Raw genomic sequence first — 20,652 nt, forward strand, 5'->3', positions numbered from 1 at the left:
ATGGATTGAAGCTCAACTTCAAGAAAACGAAGCTTCTCAATACTGGTCCGATTGGCAGCATCATGATGGATGGTGAAGGAACTGAGATTGTTGACAGCTTTAGTTTGCTTGACTCTTCCTGTTTCTCTCATATCTTTCACTTTCCACTTTCCATTGCCAGTACAAAGACTTTCTTGAACGATATTTTGATAAATAGTTTATGTTTTACTATGTGTAAAATAAGAATTTAAAGATTCATTTGAGATTCATTAGAGTTTCTAATTATCTTTTGAAAAAGTAAAAGTTTCTCATAGTTTGTCTATTATAATTATGATGATCTTTTCACTTTTCTGTAGAATTTTCAATCTTCATCCACCTAATAAAATTTGTGGGGAAAAAACACTACAAAGCTGAAAACAAATGAAGTTGTCTAATTTACTTCTAAAAGGATAATATTCAATCTTTATGGATTGAATCTTAGCTCAGGGAAAGTTATTTGTTTGATGTTGTTGTTTGGTGCCTACGAGTCGTATACAACTCAAAGCGATCCTTATGAACGAAAGGACTGAGCATTGTTCATAGAGTTTCCGGAGGCAAGCCATTTCAGAAGTGGATGCTCCTCCTGCTTCCAGGCTTGTTTTAGTCGGGAAGCTCCAGTAAAAATTGTCCACCATGGGTGACCATTACCACATTTGGCACATCAGTGTCACAGTGGTTAGCATCACAGCAACCACGAGTTACCTCTGTACAGCAATGCACAGACTAGTGCTATACCACCTGGAAGAATGTTTGACAGGAAGACAATTTGAACCTGGCCTGAGGGACGCAGATTAAAATCACCCACCTCTGGCTTGGTAGCATAACTTTCTGTCTACTAGGCCAACATAGCTATCTCTCTGTCATCGTTATTGTTGTTTGGTGCCGTGGAGTCGTAGACAACTCATAGCGACCCTATGAACGAAAGGCCGGAGCATTGTTCATAGGGTTTCTAGAGGCAAGCCATTTCAGAAAAGGATGCCGCTCCTGCTTCCAGGCTAGTTCTAGTTGGGAAGCTCAAGCAAACACTGTTATTTGTTATAATAAGCCTTTTATTTTAAGAACTACCTTCCCTCTGTAACTTGATTTGTGTCAATGTTAGAACCTCTACTTGGAATATTACTGCTTTTAATTCTTAACTCATGTACTTTTAACTTGTTAGTTAAATTTGTGTCTTCTAGGCTGCAACACTTCCATGATGCATCTTCAAGGATATGAACATGTATGGTTAAGCACAATTGATAACAGTGCATCTAAATTCCAAAACCAATCAGCACAATAGTCTATGTGTTTCCTATTGCCAAAGGGGTCCTTTACAGTAGTGAGAGAAGATCTTCACCCTGAAACCCACAGCGTCCCTTTATAGCAAGAAGTAGCTAAGAGAATATACCATCCCCTTTTCCTTATGAATCAGGGTGAAATCTCTCTCAGGGAGGAGTAATAGGGAATGGCAAAGGACACACTGACAAAGGAGCTTAATCAGAACTGGTTTTGACAAGAACTTTGGCAATGGGTCAATTAAAATAGAAATTCAAGGGGAAAAAAGAGAGGAATGAACTGGGTGGTGGGGGTAGAGAAAATAGTGCAACAATTAATGAATGGAAATCCAAAATCTCTGTAAATGTTCATTAAAATTAATAAAATAATTTTTTTAAATGTTCCATATTTTAGTGCACATGTTAAAAAATATTTTATGGCATTTTTAAATTAAGCAGTACTTGCTAAAAAATCTATAAGGGTGTACACCAAGGATGTGTTCTTTCCCCATACATTTTCAATCCTGATGCAGAACAGATAGTTAGGATGAATTTTATGAGGAGGATTATGGTATCAAGATTGGAGGCTGAGTCATCAACAACCTGTGTTATGCAGAAGACACAAACCTGCTTGCTGAGATGGAGGAGGACTGACGCGCTTGTTGCAGAAGTTCTAGGGCTAGAGCCTTCAATATGGATTGAAGCTCAATATAAAGAAAACAAAGATTCTCACCACTGGGCCGATTGTGATTGTCAGCATTATAATAAATGGTGAAGAGATTGCGATTGTTAACAGCTTTGGTTTACTTTGTTCCACAATCAACACTTTTTGTACCAGCAGCCAGGAAATAAAAAGATGAATTGCATTGGCAAAGTCAGCTGACAGGGACCTCTCCAGAGGACTGAAGAGCAACCATATCAGTGTGAAGACTATGGTATGACTGATCCAGGCCATGTTGTTGTTGTTGTGTACCATAAAGTCAGAACTGACCCATAGCTGGCCCTCCAGCAGGTTTCCAGAGACAGTTAATCAAAAGAGAGCAGTGTTCTGTGGAGCAGCTTGTTTTCTAGAACAAAGTGCCTTTGGAATTGCAGGGCAGCTTCTTGCCAGTAGAATTTGTAATTAGTTGCTGTGCATCAGAAAGCTCGACAATGACTAGGGTTGATAGAGAGTTGATGCCTTTGAGTTGTGGTGCTGGAGAAGAGTATTGAATGTACCATGAACCACCAGGAGAACAAACAGGTTCATTCTGAAGAGGATGAAATCAGACTGCCTCTTGGAAGATTCTGAGGCTTCATCTGACATACTTTGGGCATGTTGAAAGGAGAAACTAATCCTTGGAGAAGGACATTATGCTTGGGAAGCTGGAGGAACAACACAAGAGAGGAAGACCCTGGATGAGATGGACTGATTCAGTGACTGGGGTAATGGGTATAGGTGTGTCAGAGACAATAAAGCTGGTACAGGATAGAGTAGGTTTTAGGGCTGTTGTACATAGGGTCGCTAGGAGTTGTAAGTGACTCAATAGCACATAGCAAAAACAACAAGAGTACTTGTTGCATAGTGTGTACAGTATTGAGTTACTAAATTAAAGGTCTAAAGTTCACATCCATCTGCTGCTTAATTAGAGAAAGATGAGCAATTTCCTCTCATTAAAAATATCCAACTTTGTGTATCCAATGGATGATTGCTATTTGTTACTAAGAGTCACTAGACAACCATGAGCTGGTTTCATTTTCTATTTGTTGCCATTGCTGTTGTTGTGTACCTTTCAGATGAGACCGACCCATAGCTGACCCTCCAGTGGGTTTTCAGAGACAGTTAATCATACAGGAGGAGATTACCCATCCTGGGGAATTGAACCATATGCCTTTGGAACTGAACTCCCTTGTCACTAAAGAAATCATGTAAGTTACAGTACATGCTATTTAGAAAACAAGAAATTTAAACTTTAAAAAAGATTATTTTCATGATATTGACATTACAGTACAAGAGAACATTACAGTATAAGAGAACTTATACGTGGGAAAGTGTGCTAATATCTAAATATCACACTTCTCTTGGGTAATTAAGCAAAATCTATATTCACTTCTGCCTTCCCATCAATTATTTTAATTTAATCAATTTTGAATATATATTATTGCTTTAAATTATTAAGGATCACTCTAAATATTGCAAGTAATTTTCTTAATAGAGACAAGTGGTTTATTTGACAATAAGGAGTAAACAAGAATTCTTAAGTCCTCTTCTTTCTTCCAGTGCCTGAACTGAACGTAGTAACAACATGGAGAGCAACACACTAGAATCCTGTGCAGACCTCGCTCTTTTGCAGCAGTGTAAAGAAGCCTGAGTTATGCGATTCACAATCATGTTCAAGACAGAAGTGCCAACTGGGTTGCTCTCTGGATTATCAGTGGCTCCTGTGTCCTCCTTCTTATCTTCAGTTTTCATGGCAGGAAACAGAAGTACTTTCTTGATGTTACTGAGTCCTTGAGAAACATGGTGACCCTGTCAATGCCCATACTCCAGCCAGCTGTTGGGCTGTTGGGGGCAGCCCGTATTCCAGGACAGTACAGAAGTTCTCATCTATGAACATGGCCTCATCATCACCAGTGGCTTTGGCCTTGGCCTTGGCCTGTTCTTCAAAGAGCTTCCGCTGCCGCCTGGGGTCATTCAGCTCAGTGTAGGCAGTGCACACTTCCTTCTTCATAACAAAGAGCTCAAAGCGCTCAGTCAGACCCTCTTTAGAGTGTTGCCACTTGGCCAAAGGGCTCATAATTTGTGGGTGATCACAGATGAACATGGGGTTGATGCAAGTCACTTCCAAGAACTCTCTGACAAGCTTATCAAGGAGCCTGGCTGTGGTGTGAGGTGGAGGACACTCAACAGCTTTTGCTGTACAGATATCATCGAGGATTTTGCGTGTTTCTTCAGTTTCAAAGAGATTCATTTCCAGCAGCTTCACGCCCAGGACTTTCTCAAACTCTTCCACCATACTGATTCTACGGAAGGGTGGTGTGAAGTCGATCTCATGAGCTTGACCCTGGAGGCCATCTGGATGGTAGTTGACCTTGTAACTGCCAGTGATGTGCTTCACCATCCCTGACATCTTCTCTGTGATTTCCATGAGGTCATGGTAGTCTGCATAGGCCATGTAGAACTCACAAGTGGTGAACTCAGGATTATGAGTCAAATCAATCCCTTCATTTCAGAACTGGTGTCCAATTTCATAAACCTGGTCAAGGCCACCAACCACCAGCATCTTGTGGTAGAGCTCTGGAACAATTCACATATATAAGTTCATGTCCAGCTCATTGTGGTAGTGATGAAAGGTTTGGCCACTGCGCCTCCTGGGATGATGTTCATCATGGGTGTTTCAATCTCCAAGAATCCCAACTCATTCAAGAAATTTCTTATATATGTGATGATCTTGAAGCAGATGATAAACTTCTGCTTTACAAAGTCATTCACGATCAAGTCCAAGTATCTTTGACAATACCATGTTTCCTTGTCTTTGAGGCCGAAGTGTAGATGAGGCAGCATGTGCCAACAGGGAGAGAGCAGCTTGGTCTTGAAGGGCATGATTCTCAGCTCACCCTTCTTGGTTTTCCCTAGATTCCCCTGGATGTCAATCATGTCTCCCCGACGCAGTTTGTTATTGATATGAATGAATTCTTCTTCAGATTTGTAATTCCTGGAATTGGCCATGACTTGCATTTGACCCCCTCTCCTCAAAGGTCATAGAAAGAAGATGAGCTTGCCTCCAGAAGATCTTTTGGCATGGATCCTACCTGCCACCCTTAAGGTGATATCAGTCAGGTGGTCCCCAGGCTGCAGGTGACTGGACTTTTGGAAGAAGAACTCAGTGAGCAAGATGTCCACATGGAATTTGTGTGGGAATGGGTCTTCCCCGCTGACCTTCAGCTGTTGGACTGCTTGACTCTGGATCTTGTAGTATTGATTGTGGTCCAGGCTCTCCTCTTCAGTGCTCACACCATTGTCATTGTCATGGTTGGTGGTTGCAGCAGCCGGGCTTAGCTGGTTCTCACTAAGTTCCTTCTGCTTTGCTTCCTTCTCTGCTATTTTCTTCTCAGCTTTCAGGTGCCTCTTGAGCTCACTTCTTTTATCAGAAAGTGGATTGTCCTTGCGAATCACTATGAAAGGAGGAAGTTGACCCAGTTGCAGCTCCCTCTGACCCCACTGAGACCGGGAGGTTTGGCTCAGAGTCCCCCTAACAAGCCTGATGGCAGCTTGGGTCACCATGGCAGAATACCCTGAAACTAAGGTTTGCCACCACTTCTTATTCAGTTTTGGTTCGCAGTCATCCACTTTCACCTCAGCTTCCTGCACCGCAGCCATCTTTCCCAAAGGCCAGACCTGAAAGGGTGCAAGTAATTATTAATGTAAGATTGCTAGAGACTAGTCTATGATAAGTATTACAAATACTTCAAATTCAAACATAGTTATTTAATTTTCCCCATATTTTAATTAGCTCTTGATTACTTATAAGATAAATGAATTTGTTTCTTAGGTTAAAAAGGGATTAAAAGGGCTATCTTTGACAAAAGAAAGAAAGATATTCTACATTATTGTGTCTCTATGTGTTGCTATTTTTTATTAAATTGATAAACTTATGGAAATTAAGTGATTTCTCAGTTTTTATTTTTTTTTAAAGCCAGGTGACCTAACCATTACAAGTAACAAATCCTGACAATAGCCTTATCTTCTCATCAAACACTCTACTAAAGAGAAATGTTTTTGAAACCATAGTTTCTTGAAGGTTTACACAATTCTGTTCTCTATCATTTTTTATTATTTATCCAGGTTGCCAGTTGGCTTACTCATCTGTTAAAGAGTTGTTGTTGTTGTTGTTGTTGTTAGGTGTAGTTGGGTCGAGTATGACTCATGGAGTTCCTATGAACAAAAGATCTGAACCCCATCCTCACACTTCCTGGTACACCTGATCCCATTGCAGCAGTCACTGTGCCAATACAGCTGGACGAGGGTCTTTCTCTCCTTCGCTAACTGTTCAGCCTTCCAAGCATCTTGTTCCTCTCTAAGCATTAACCCCAAATAGCAACAGGCCTGAAGTATGTGAGCCAAAGCCTCATCATCTTTGCCTCCAAAAAGCACTCTGGCTACACTCTCACCAAGACCTTTTTATTTATTCTTTTGGGAGGCCATGGCATGTTAAGTGCTCTTCTCCAACACCATAGCTCAAAGGCACCAATTCTTCTACTGCCAATCCTATTCATTGTCCAGCTCTCAGATAGCGAGTGATCAGGAAGACTATGGCCTGAATCAGATGAACCTTAGTTCTCAAAATTACATCATTATTCCTCAATAATTTGGAGAGACTCCCAATTTCAGACCTTCCTAATGCAATGCAACTTCTTATTTAATGTCTGCTGGTACCAAAGGTGTTAATTGTGGGTCCAAGTTGACAGTTTCAATCTCTTGTCTATCCATCATGATATAGCTTATAGGTCTAGTGGTAAGAATTATTTTCTTGGCATTGAGATGCAATCCACACTGAAGAGTGCAATACTTGATCTTCTGCAACAAGTGCTTCAATTTTTCCTCACTTTCATCAAGCATTGTCATTTGCATAACACAGGTTATTGATGAGTCTTTAATTTTAATGCCACATTCTTCTTCAAAGAGTTCAGCTTCTTAAATAATTTGTTCAGCATTCAGTTTAGATAGGTATGGAGAGAACACAACCCTAACACATTCCCTTCTTAATTTTAAATCACACAGTGTTCCTCCTGCTCTGTTCACACATCAGACTCCTGCTCCAGATACAGGTTTCACATAAGTACATTTAAGTGCTCTGGGATTCTCATTCTTCTCAGTGTCAGCCACAACTTGTTATGATCCACACAAACACCTCTGTATAGTCAATAAAACACAAATAAACATTCTTCTGGTATTCTTTACTTTCAGCTAGAATCCATCTGACATCAGCAATAATATCCTGGGTGCCATGGCCTCTTCTAAATCCTGTTTGAAATTTTCAAGTTTAGAGCCTCCTATTTGAAGTTGTTTGATTCTGCGGAGCTAAGTTGTTTTGATTTAATTAGCAATCAGGTGTAAACTGCTTGGTCTTTCTTTTCCTTGCATTAATGGTCAGGTGTAAACAAATTGTTCATTTTAACAATCAAGAGGCTACCAGCCTCTTGTTTAAACCAATCAGGACCCAGTGGGTGGGCCTTTATGATTTAAAAAGTCTGTTGAGTCCTGCTTAAGAGATTCAAATTTGGACCCTCCTGTTTGAAGCAGCTGAATTCTGGAAAGTAATTTTCTTTTATTTGTTTTAATTTATTTTATTAACCATCAGGTGTAAACTGGTCATTTTGGTTAAAAAGTAGTTCTTTGATTTGTGCAGGAGAACAAGTTAGTAGTTTAATCAAAATGCAAACTACAGGTCCAGATTTAAAGAAAAATTAATTTTAGTAGACCTAACCATGGTGAGCTAGTGGTAAGGAGCTGCACTGCCAGCCCAAAGGCAAGTGATTCAAGTAAACTCTCTGCTCCATGGAAGAAAGATGGCCAATCACTTCTTATATGATTTAGACCTCTGAAAGCCCACAAGAATATCATTTACTAGTTGAATGTCTTTTATTAGTTGATTCCAACTCGATGACACTTAACAACAGGATTCTGATGATACTTCGAGTAAAAACTTTCAATTACCACTCAAAACCACTGGTGTTTGAATCTGCCAGACATTCTAGGAGTGAAAGATGAAGCGTTTTCTTCTGTAAATATTATAGCCTCAGAAACCAGTTGGGGCCTTTTCCTTCCAGGTAAGTATGTGTTTGAATCAATAGAATGGCAGTAGATTTAGGATACTATGCAATCTGTACATCTAATGTTGTTGTCATGTGCCTTCAGGTCATCCATCTGGGGCTCATACAGTACACATAGCTCTGAACCTTGCTCTATCCTGAGTCATGTCATTGACTCTGATAAACCTATCCCCATGACCCCAGTTACTGTGTCAATACATTTCATCAAGAGTCTTCCTTTCCTGTACTGTCCCTCTACTTTTCTAAGCATGATGCCTTTCCCCAAGGACTGGCCCTTCCTGGCCACATGCCCAAAATATTTGAGAAAGAGCTTCAAAATAATTGCTTCCAAAGAGCAGCTTATTGGTTTCACCCTTTCCAGGACACACTTGTTAGTTCCCTTTGCAGTCCATAATTTGTTCAAAACTCTTGTCTAGCATCACAACTCAGAGACATTTTTTTCCCTGTTATTCTTGTTCATTACCCAGCTCTCTGATGAATAGCAAGTAATTGCAAAGACAATGGCCTTAATCAGACACACCTTGGTCTCCACACTAATATCGTTACTCTTTAGAATTCTAGAGAGGTCTATGACCACAGATTTCCCTAATGCAACTCATCTTTTGATTTCCTGACTGCTCTTGCCAAAAGTGTTGATTGTGCAAACTTGTATGATGAATTTTCAACAACATCAATCTCTTCTCCATCTATCTTCTCCATAGTGCTACCAATCGGCCCAGTGGTGAGAATCTTTGTCTTCTTGATGTTGATCTTCGATCTGTATTGAAGACTGCAGTCCTCTTCCTTCTTCAGCAAACGTTTCAGGTCTTCCGCAGTTTTGGCAAGCAAGGTTGTGTCATCTACATAATGTTATGTTTTTGATGAGTGTTCCTACAAACCTGATGCCACAATCCTCCTCATAATGTCCAGCCTCCCAAATAATCTGTTCTGAATATAGATCGAAAGTGTGTGGAGAAAGGGTACATCCTTGATGCAATCCTTTCCTGGTTTTGAACCATAAAGTGTTTTCTTGGTCTATTTTAATGACTGCTTCTTGGTCTAGGTATAGGTTTTGCATGGGATTCATGTTCTTGTCAGATGCATAACAAATAATTTAAAAGTCTCTGCCCTGAATCAGTCTTTAAAGTTATATCATTGCTTTTAAGTACTTTGGATAGGTCTTTGATCTTTTGTGGCAAGATTTTCAAGTCCTCTTTGCTTTCAGAAAGCAAGGTTGTTTGATCTGCATAACACAGGTTGCTGATGAATCTTCCCTCTGACCCTGATGCAATTTGGATTTTTAGTTATGTGCATTTATTCTTACAACCAGGCTTATTTTCATTCACATTCTATAATAGGATTACATTTAAAATTAATTTCTCAGCAAATTTTTATAATCAAACTCATGAGACCTAATGCATTTGGGAATGCCTTTTTCTTTCCTTTTCAAATTAATAGCATTTAATAAGATGTAAAATTTATTACTATATACATTATTCATCTCAAAATGTTCTACATATTTCTTTTTTAAATTTCAATGTTTTCATGTAGAGTTGATCTCTAGAAAGTGTAGAGTCTCCTTTCATAAAGATTTACTGCCTTAAAAATTGGACGGAGTCATTTGAGTAGCAGTCAGCTCAATCAATGGCAATAGGGTTGAGTTCTAGCAAATACAAACATTATCATCCTTAGCCTTCTATTTTGTGATTCTAACTTTTTTGTTTTAGATCTCATGCAAAGATGTGCTTATTGTTTGTTATTTATTATTATTATTATGTGCTATCAAGTCACCCATGACTCACAGTGACCCTATGTGTGATGGTTTTGAATCCTACCGTGTCCTGAGCCAGTCTCACTGACTTGGACACACCTATTCTTTTTGCTCTATTTACCATGTCAATCCATCAGGTCCAGGGTCTCCACCCTTCCAAGAATGATGTCATTCTTCCAGGACTGCTCCTTCCTGATCATATATCCAAAGTATGTGAGGTGGAGTTTCAAAATCTTAGCCTCTAAGAAGAACTTCGTCTCACCCTCTTCCAGACATACCTATTTGTTCTCTTAGTGATCCATAGTATGTTCAATATTTTTCTCCAGCACTGCAGTCAAAGGGATCAATTCTTCTGTCATTCATTTGGCAGCACCATGATGGATGAAGAGATTGAGGTTGTTAACAATTTTAGCTTGCTCGGCTCCACGATTGACATTCTTGGCACTTGGAGTCAGGAAATACAAAGATGAATTGTGTTAGGTAAATCTGATGTCAGGGAGCTCTCCAAAGTGTTCAAGAATAATGATATCAGTCTAGAGACTAAGATGTGTCTGATCCAGCTCATGGTCTTCTTAATTACTTATCATTGATCAGAGAACTGAAAAATGGTTAAGGATGACAGAAGCTAAAACATTAGAGTGTTTTTAGAGTTCTCTTTATTTTTCTTCCCTTTACATTTACTCTAGAAGCCCTTAAATTTTATGGATTTCTTAAATAGTCTAAATTGTTACATGATGAACAAGTATGCCAGAGATTGTGAGGAAAGGGTGCAGGATTAGACAGAGTTCAGATCTGCCGTTCATAGGGTTGCTATGAGTTTTACTTAACCTGAGGCACCTAACAACAATTATTAAACAAAGTCTTGGTAGTTCAAACGTACACAACAGTGCCTTAGATGTGAAGCATGCCAACCTGCTTTCAAAAACTCACAGAACTGAAGACACTCTAGATTGTAGTGCTACTTTTTACTCTGAAATTGAAAATACTATCTCACATTGCCATAACTGGGAATTTAATTTTCTTAAAGCACATTGTGTACACCTTATATATGTATCTACATTCTTCTCTATTTCAATACAATTACTTTCCATTTTTCACAGTTTCTAATCTTCTACTTGTTATTTTTTTCCTTAAAGTTACTCCAACTATATATAGAGATCTCATTATTTGACTTAATGCTTTTCTTTATTCACTTTAATTACTCTTTGCATTTACTTTGTAAATGTTGTGGTTTTTGACATTTTCCCCCAGTCTTTACTTAACCTATTCAGTGTTACTTTGACTTAATTAATCAGAATGAGTATAGCATTAGTGACTTCCCTTAATTTGCATACAAAACGCCACCAGTTCCTTTTGTGTGTGTGACTCATGCTTAAATTCATTATTAACTAAATATCAAATATTTTCACATGTTTGTCTTCATTTCTGCCTATACCATTTTTAGTTATGATTCTAATGGACCCTAGATACTGTGTCATAACCCAAATCCTCCAAGTTGGTCATTTTCTCCATCCTCCTGTGCATGTCCTCTGAAGAATATTTGTATGATTTATAAATTCCTACTACCTTTCTTTGATAAAAACTGTGTTGTATCTTAAAGATATTTTCCAAAATTTGTGATATAATGTTCTAGTTACCTACAATTTTTAGTATAGACAAAATTACTTGCCTAAATTGTTTTATATTGTTTGTTCTTTAGGTAAGTCCTACTTTGATATTTCCCTGTTATCAGATGATATTTTGTAGACCCATTACTTCAAAAGTGATGGCAAAAATAGTGAGGGGCCAGTCCTGCTTCCTACTCTATCTTAGTCTGGAACACCATTGAAAAAAATATCTTTACTGTTAATCCTACTGGTAGTTAAAATTCTTGTGACATAACTCAAAACTCAAGATCATAACACCAAGTGTATAGTTTTGATAGGCATACTGATGGACCCCCTAAGATGATGGCCTTTGAAAATATGAAACTGAACTCATCCCTGTAGTTTAATCATTGTAAAAACAATGTTGTTAGACACCATCAAGCCATCTATGCCTCATAGTGACCCTGTGAACAACAGAGGGAAACTTGCACCATCCTGTACCATCTGAACTGTCTTTGCAGTACTCAAGCCCATCATTGCCTTAACTTTGCCAATCCATCTTATTGATGGTCATTTTCAGTAGAAAGGCTTACAAAGTGAGCAATAACAGCAGGGAGGACACACTTTCCAAAGTATTGCTGTTGCTGTGTAGTATAGAGTTGGAATCAACCCAAAGCTATCCTTCCAGAGGGTTTTCAAAGGCAATTAAGCACATTCTTCTCTTGGAGAGCAGTTGCTGACCCTGACCTGCAAGCCTTACAGTTTGCAGCCAAACTTCTTCTTTTTTTTTTGCTCTGTAGTGTAATCAATTATAAAATATCCAAAACTCGGGCAGGGTGGCCGGGGCTGGCGCTCTTCTTGGTCGTAGCTCCAGGCCCGCCCCAGCACCTCAGCCCCCCGCATGGGAGTATATATTCTCGTCCAGTGCCAGGTGCTGGTGGGTGGCCACGCTGTGGGAGCTGGAGCCAGGAGGATCGGCATCCTCTCCGGGAGAGGTTTACAGGTGTAGAAAGTACACAAAACTTGGCTACCAGAACATTATGAATGTTAATGACCTCAAATGCAGGTTGTCCAAAGCTGGACAAGAACACCTGCTACAGTTCTGGAATGAACTGGATGAAGCTCAGCAGAGAGAGCTTTATGAAGAGCTCCAGGCCGTGAGCTTTGAGGAGCTGGACTTCTTTTTCCTAAAAACCATGGAAGGATTCAGCCAGTCATCTCATCAAGACAAAGTGGATGCCCGAATGGAACCTGTACCTCGAGAGGTGTTGGGCAGTGCCACCAGAGATCAAGATCAGCTCCATGCCTGGGAAAGTGAAGGTCTTTTCCAGATTTCTCAGAACAAAGCAGCAGCGCTTCTTCTCGCTGGTGGGCAGGGGACAAGACTTGGTGTTGCATATTCAGAGGGGATGTATGATGTTGGTCTGCTGTCCCATAAAACTCTTTTCCAGATTCAAGCAGAGTGTATCCTGAAGTTACAGCAATTAGCTGAAAAATACATGGCAACAAATGCATTATTCCATGGTATATAATGACTAGTGCCAGAACAATGGAATCTACGAAGGAATTTTTTTTGCAAAGCATAAGTACTTTGGTTTGAAAAAGGAAAATTTAATCTTTTTTCAGCAGGGAATGCTGCCTGCGATGAAGTTTGATGGGAAAATTATTTTGGAAGAGAAGAGCAAAGTTGCTATGGCTCCAGATGCGAATGGTGGTCTTTATTGGGCTCTTGCAGCTCAGAATATTGTGGAAGATATGGAATGAAGGGGCATTTGGAGCATTCATGTCTATTGTGTTGACAACATATTAGTAAAAGTGGCAGATCCACGGTGCATTGGGTTTTGAATTCAAAAAGGTGCAGACTGTGGAGCAAAGGTAGTAGAAAAAACAAACCCCACAGAACCAGTTGGAGTGGTTTGTTGTGTGGATGGCGTGTACCAGGTGGTGGAATATAGTGAGATTTCCCTGGCAATAGCACAGAAAAATAGCTCAGATGGATGGCTACTGTTTAATGCAGGGAATATTGCCAACCATTTCTTCACTGTACCATTTCTGAGAGATGTAGTCAATATCTGTGAACCTCAGTTGTAGCACCATGTGGCTCAAAAGAAGATTCCATACGTGGATTCCCAGGGATGCTTCATTAAGCCAGACAAAAGAAATGGAAAAAGATGGAAAAATTTGTCTTTGACATCTTCCAGTTTGCAAAGAAGTTTGTAGTGTATGAAGTATTGCGGGAAGATGAGTTTTCCCCACTGAAGAATGCAGACAGCCAGAATGGGAAGGACAACCCTACTACTGCAAGACACGCTCTGCTGTCTCTCCACCACTGCTGGGTCCTTAACGCAGGTGGCCACTTCATAGATGAAAATGGCTCTCGCCTTCCGGCAATCCCCCACGGTGCTACAAATGGGAAGTCAGAGACCATCAGAGCTGATGTCAATCTCAACTTGAAGGATGCCAATGATGTACGAATCCAATGTGCAATCTCTCCCCTTATCTCTTATGCTGGAGAAGGGCTAGAAAGTTATGTGGCAGATAAAGAATTCCATGCACCTTTAATCATTGATGAGAATGGAATCCACGAGCTGGTGAAGAACGGTATATGAGCCAATGCCATGAGCTATCATCATAGAAATAGCTTTTATTTTTGATAAATCAACTGTGAATCTGAAGGACCTCACTTGGAAGACTGAAGTTTGAATACCTACAGGGTTCATTTTGCTTCTTGAATCTTTTAACTACTACAGACTCCCTAAGATCCAGGGGTCAGAACTTCAGAAGGCATTTTTTTTTTTTCAATTCTCAATTCATTTAAGGTCTTATTTATATTTTTCCAATTGTATGTGTATATATATTTTTTTTTCTTCCCCAAGCCAAGGAAAATATTGGCTATCCAGGAAATTTCTTACAGCTTAAGTATAGTCAAGATGTTCAGCATCACTATACTTAACTAGAAGCATTTGTTTATGAAGTTGTTCATAGTAATAATATGTTGCTCTACATGTCAAAAGGTTTCTACGGTACTAAAAGTTTGTTTTATTTTATGAAACATTACATTTTTAAAAAAATAATTGGGCAATAAAAAATAATTTCTTCTTGAAAAAGAAAATATCCAAAACTCATCTTTTCTCCAGACATAAAATTCCAAAAGGCAGAAACAGGTAACAAAAATGAATCTTCATAGTAAGCAAAGGAAGGAAGAGGGAAGAGTGTTAATATATTATGACATTTACAATCAATTTCATGAAATAAAATGGATTTAAGTTGGAGAATGAAAAACCAATTTGCCTGATAAACTTTCACTCAAACTGGAATGTGGTGTACCATCAAGTTGCAACCAACCCATAGCTGCTCCTCTGATATGTTTTCAAAGGCATTTAATCACATGGGAGGAGATTACCCATCCTTCTCCCACAGGACAATGGGTAGCCGGGAGCTACATGGCTTTGGGATTGCAGCACAGCTAGTTGCCACTTGGCTACCAGAGCTCCCTCAAATTATAAAACAAGGTTAAAAAGAAACGCAATTCAAAATTGCAAGATTAGTTATGTATAGACAAAGAAAAGGGCACAGTTAAAAACTGGGATAAATAGGATCTGAAACAAGATTTTCTCTGAGAAGAAAAAAAAATAGTTAACCTTAAAGTTCATACATTTTTTTCTATATGAAACTAAGCGAAGTTATTCAAGGAGGTATAACCTTCTATTGAACCTCAGTACTCCTAGAATGCTATGTCTCTATTATCCTCTCTCACTGTCTCAAACTGAGCAGTCAATTTTGAGATGATGTGTGCAATTCACACACATTTTCCAAACACTGAACTCAATAATGGACCATTTGTCAAAGAAGGTCAGGAGGGTTCAAACTTCTTAATGTGTATAAATGTGTTAAAGTGGGTTAAATACTGCCTTACATTTGTATAACTGAATAGAAGTTACCATGGTTATATTTTAAGGGAAGTTACTGTGACCTTGATCCTCCTACTTTAATAAATCATTACCATATTCAATAGCCAAAACTGAAGCATTAATCAGCATTTATACCTGACTTTTCATTTTAATTTAAGAACTAATTTGCGTTCTGGTATTTACTCTCTCACTTGTACTTAAGCACTCTATTTCCTCTTTGCTGTTTTCTAAAGCTGAAAAGAATGAGTCTCTATTTCTTCAAGCTCAAATGTGTGTGTATTTGTGTGTGTGTGTGTGAATATATAAGAATATTAATTCTGTATTATAATGTATATTATATATGTATGGATATAACATATAAATAACTATGAAATTGAAAATTATTAAAATAAATTAAAATGTATATCTATTACCTTATATACATTAGTTATAAATATAAGTATGATCTCTGTTAAACATCAGAAATTTGCTTTATGAAAGAAAACTCTTTTAGAATAAATACATTTTCATCTAGAAAGCATAGACATTAATAGACATAGACTTTAATAGACATTCTGTAGAGGAATTAAAATAGACACAGAATGCAAAGGTAGAGGTAATGAGAAAGAAAGAAATATCCATCTTCTCTCATACTTTTTAACTGTACGAATCAAAGGAATAAATAATATGAAATGAGAAAATACTAGTTTGCAATATTTCATACCTACACTCAAATATAGGGAGTTGTGGAGGCCCAGTCAGTAAGAGATGTGCTGTCACTCAGAGTCACATGGTTCAAATCTACCAGTTACTTCATGGAAAAAAAACAGACAATCAATCCCCTTGCATAAAATTTACAGCCTCTGAAAACCTGCTGGAGGATGTTATGAGTCAATCATGACTGGACAGCACATGATAACTAACAAATGGCTCAAACATTAATTTTAGTTCTTACTAGACATTATTTTAATCTCTAAGTTTTGTTGTTAGGTGCTATTGAATCGAGTCCAACTCACAGAGACCCAATGAACAACAGATCTAAACCTTGTCCTTCCCTGTGCCACACTCAGTCTATGACACAGTAAAATCCATTGCTTTGTCTAAATTAATTCAGCCCCATTTCCCTCTATAGAGTTATAATATATATCATCTTGGTACTGTATGTGTTTGTGTGAGTGTGTGCTTGTTGGGTGATGGAAGAAGGTGAGGAACAAACAAGAGACTGTTACTATTACCATGCTTCTTTCTGAAATAGTCCGCCCAGGTAAGCATTGTATGCACACATAATGTGCACAGTGTATATAGGAAATTGACACACAAAGGAGTTGTGTAGTTAGTAGAAAAATTGTATAACATGTGCATTCAAAACGAAGCTCAAAATCACTGCTACTGAGTAGATTCTGACTCTTAATGTCTTTTTATCTGCTTTCCAGGGTTGCAAATATTAATGGAAGGTAACTATGTATCTTTCTTCTATAGAAACATTCATGGATTTGAACCTCCAGGATTGTACAGACTTTTGGTTAGCACTGAAACATACTACCATCTATTGCCACCACAGCACCTTCATCTATGTAGTCATGGCATTTAAAAAAAAAATTGCAGGCTTTATTTACCCCTAAGAAGGACTCCATAAAATGCTCCACCACTTTTTCCTCTGATGTAGTAGACATTTCGAGAAATTTCATTATATCTGCAAAGAGAGGCAGAGTGTTGTAACATTAAAATACTAGGGTTTTGAATCCATCTTAACCTTTGACATTCTTTTGGTCTCTGAATTGAACATTTAACTTGATTAATACTGGTGAAGTTATTGAATTGACCACAGGTATCGTTGAGTTCAAATTATTTAATAGGATCAAATAATCATTAAAACATTGGAAAAAAACAAAAATTCTAGTCATTATATGAGGATTTAAGAAGATTAAGATGTTAGAGATTTATTTCTACCTTAAAACTAGTTTAAAAGTTAAAGCTAACTCAGTTAACTTATCCCTCCATAATGTAAATAATATCTGACAAACCTCACTCATTACTAATTGTTATTATGCATACATTCACCATCTCAAAGTTTTACCTGTCAGGGGGCATTTATTCTCATAATGCCTAAGATAAGAAGAATTTTTTTTTAATTTTCAATTGTTTAGATGTGTTACTTAAAATTTGGATATAAGAATAGATATTTTAAGTGTCTAAATTTTCTGAATGAATATTTTAATGTTATCCTCATTATGATCCTTTGAATAGAATATTATTTTAACTAAAAACCTGATGCTTGTAAGTTAACAAATATATCAAAATTATATTGATAATAAGTGAACAATGTAAGAATAGTGACCATAAAATATTCTGTTAAATATATACATTTTTCACTACATAAATTATCAGCATAACATTTATAACCTGCTTAGATTTGTGAGAGCAAAGGTATTTATTTCTTTGCACTAATATATCCAAGAATATATGGCTCCCTAAATATGTGGCTTTGCACTGGGCAAGTCTACTGTCAGGACATCTCCAAAATACTGAAAATAAATGATGTCAGTTTGAAAACTAAAGTGCATCTGATTCGGGCCATGGTCTTTTCAATAATTTGCTATGCACCTGAGCAGAACAATGAATAACGATGACAGAAGAAGAGTTGATGTTATGATGTGGTGTTGGAGAAGAGTACGGAACAGTCCTTGAATTGCTAAAGAACAAGGAGATATATCTTGGGTAAAGTGCAGCTAGAGTGCTCCTTGGAAGTAAGGATAGAAAACTTTGTATCTCATAGTGTGAACATATTGTTAGGATAGTCTTTTCCTTGGAAAGATATATGACACTTGCAAAGGCAGAGGGTCAGTGAAAGAGACAAAGATCTCCAGTGAGCTAGATTCACACAGTGACTACAGCAATCGGTCAAGTGTGTGTGTGTCAGAGATGGTGAGGATGGACCAGGATACAGGCTGTGGGTCACTTATGTGTTATACTTGACTCAAAGGCAAGACCTACAAGACCCAAGTGGAGATATAATAATTGATTTTTTTGTATAAGTAGAAAATGTGAATTGAAAAAAGGGAAAGGAAATGAAAAGCAATATTAAAAAGAAGCAATCAAAAGTGAAACTGAGTCTGATCAGAGAACACTGGATACTTTTTTTATAAAATTGATGTTCTCTAATGAAATGAAAATGAATGCAGACCTTTTTAGAACACAATGTCATCACAGGATTCATTTACTCTGAAAAGAGTCCAAGTTACAATAATCTCTCTAAGACAGAGGAATAGAGAGTTTCAGTTATACTAAAAATAATATTAACTTACAGCACTTAAATGATTAAAAAATATATTTGGGAAAAATTATTTATGCAAATAATATTTGAATGCTGTCAGTTAGCTTTCTTAATTTCCACAGTCCAGTATACATGGAGATTTATGTATCTGTATGTGTGTGTTGTATATGTGTTTACTATTAATAATTTAGGTATTTATTGTTATGTAACATCGAATCACCTTTGACTCACAGCGAGCCTATGTAAAACATCCCTGATCTTTGCTATATGCTGAGCCAGTCTCATTGATATCAACACACCAAATCCCATTGCCCCAGTGATCATGTCAATCCGTCTGATTTGGCGTTTGTATGATGGTTATTCTTATATCCAAAGAAGACAGAAAAAGAATTGATGCCTTTGACTTGTGGTGCTTAACAAAGTATTGAATATACCATGGACTGCCAAGAGAACTAGCCACAAATCTGTCCTGGAGAGGGTGAAGACAAGCTGCTCCTTGAAGGCAAGGATTTTGAGGTTCCATTTCATTACTTCTGACATGATGCCAGGTGGGACCAATCCTTGGAGCAGGACATCATGCTTGGAAGAGTAGAGTGGCAGCATAGGATAGGAAGACCCCAGATGAGATGGACTGACACAGTAACTGGGGTAACGGGGGTATGTGTGTCAAAGACAGTGAGATTGTGTAAGATTGGCCCAGGTATGTGCATAGGTTTGCAATGAGTTATGATCAACTTGACAGCACCTAACAACAACAATTTTTACATCAATTGGATCTGAAGATCTTAAGTATTCATATCTAATTAAGCATAATATCCTCACATCTCTGTCATTTTCCATAAAGAGAATGAAAGTAAATTATTTTGGTTAATCAAACTAACCTATGCACTGCCATGTCTTGTTAACTTCAAGGGATATTGTACAACAGAAAAATAGAATATGAAAATGTCAACATTCATTCTGCTTGAGAGAACAATAAAGAATTCTACGAAAACCTCACAGATCCTGGTTAACATGTACTATTGCCTCCGTCCAGGACTGTGAAAAGAACTACATAAATGTTGGGGTTCTTTTTAGGCTACACCATTGCTATTTTTGTAAACACTTGCAAAAAACATAAACAAACCTTGAGAAAACACTTCCAGAAAATAGTCACATAAGCTCAAAAATGCACTGGTAGGTAGAATCTCTGGTGTTTATAGTTTTATCAACTGAAGAGAGATATGAAGATTTCTGTGTTCTAAGCCTCATAAATTATTAAAGCAATACTCTGATAAATGTGGGTAAGCCAAAACACAAAACAATGAAAAACACCAGACCAGTAACTACAATAAATAAAAGAGTTTCATATATTCAAATATTACACTCTATAGGCATGCATATACAAGCACGTACACAAATACTTCCATCATGGTGATTTAAACTCACAGCCACCCTACAGGACAAAATAAAACTGTTCTACAGGGGTTCTAATTCTGTAAATCTTTACAGTAAATTACACCCTCCTCAGACAGGGATTATGATCTCAAACTACTAAAGTCAGGACTTTTCACATTAAGCCCTAGTTTTGCATGAGACAAGAGAAAATAAATTTACTGTGGTTTCCTCTCCTATATTACTATTTCAGGAAATCTCGTGGTGTACTCTTTAGGGAATTGTACTGCTAATCCAAAGGTTATATTTCTTTGTCATTTTAAACTCACTAGCAGTTCCACAGTGGAAAGAAGTAATTTGCCCCCTTAGAAACCTAGAGAAGGGTCAGCTAGGAATTGGTTTTGACTTGTTGGCAATGAAATTGATTGATTGATCTCACTGGTTAAAGTGGGATAAAATGAACAAAACTATATCTTTCTCAGCATTTTGTTAGCTTCAAAAATTTCATGGAGCCCTGTTGTAAAAGTTTAGACTTTGGCTGCTCACAAAAGGTCAGCTGTCCCAATTTAGGCTGTTGTTTGAGGGAATATGAAGCAGTTTGCTTCCAGAAAGATTTACAGTCTTAGAACTTGAAGGGCATTTCTGCTCTTTCTTATAGGGCAGAGTTTTTTTAGTTGTAATTGCGTCAATAGCA

At 37.8% G+C, this 20,652-nt stretch overlaps 2 pseudogenes; one reads left to right on the plus strand and one right to left on the minus strand.

Moving 5' to 3' along the window:
- Positions 1 to 3,477: 3,477 nt before the first annotated feature.
- On the minus strand, positions 3,478 to 5,535 carry LOC102851745 (annotated as a pseudogene).
- Positions 5,536 to 12,460: 6,925 nt separating this feature from the next.
- Positions 12,461 to 14,029, plus strand: LOC102871942 (annotated as a pseudogene).
- The last annotated feature ends 6,623 nt before the right edge of the window (positions 14,030 to 20,652 follow it).

Source organism: Elephantulus edwardii, unplaced genomic scaffold, assembly GCF_000299155.1.
Source record: "Elephantulus edwardii isolate Elephantulus edwardi_28Jun2011 unplaced genomic scaffold, EleEdw1.0 scaffold00009, whole genome shotgun sequence".
Lineage (NCBI taxonomy): Eukaryota > Metazoa > Chordata > Mammalia > Macroscelidea > Macroscelididae > Elephantulus > Elephantulus edwardii.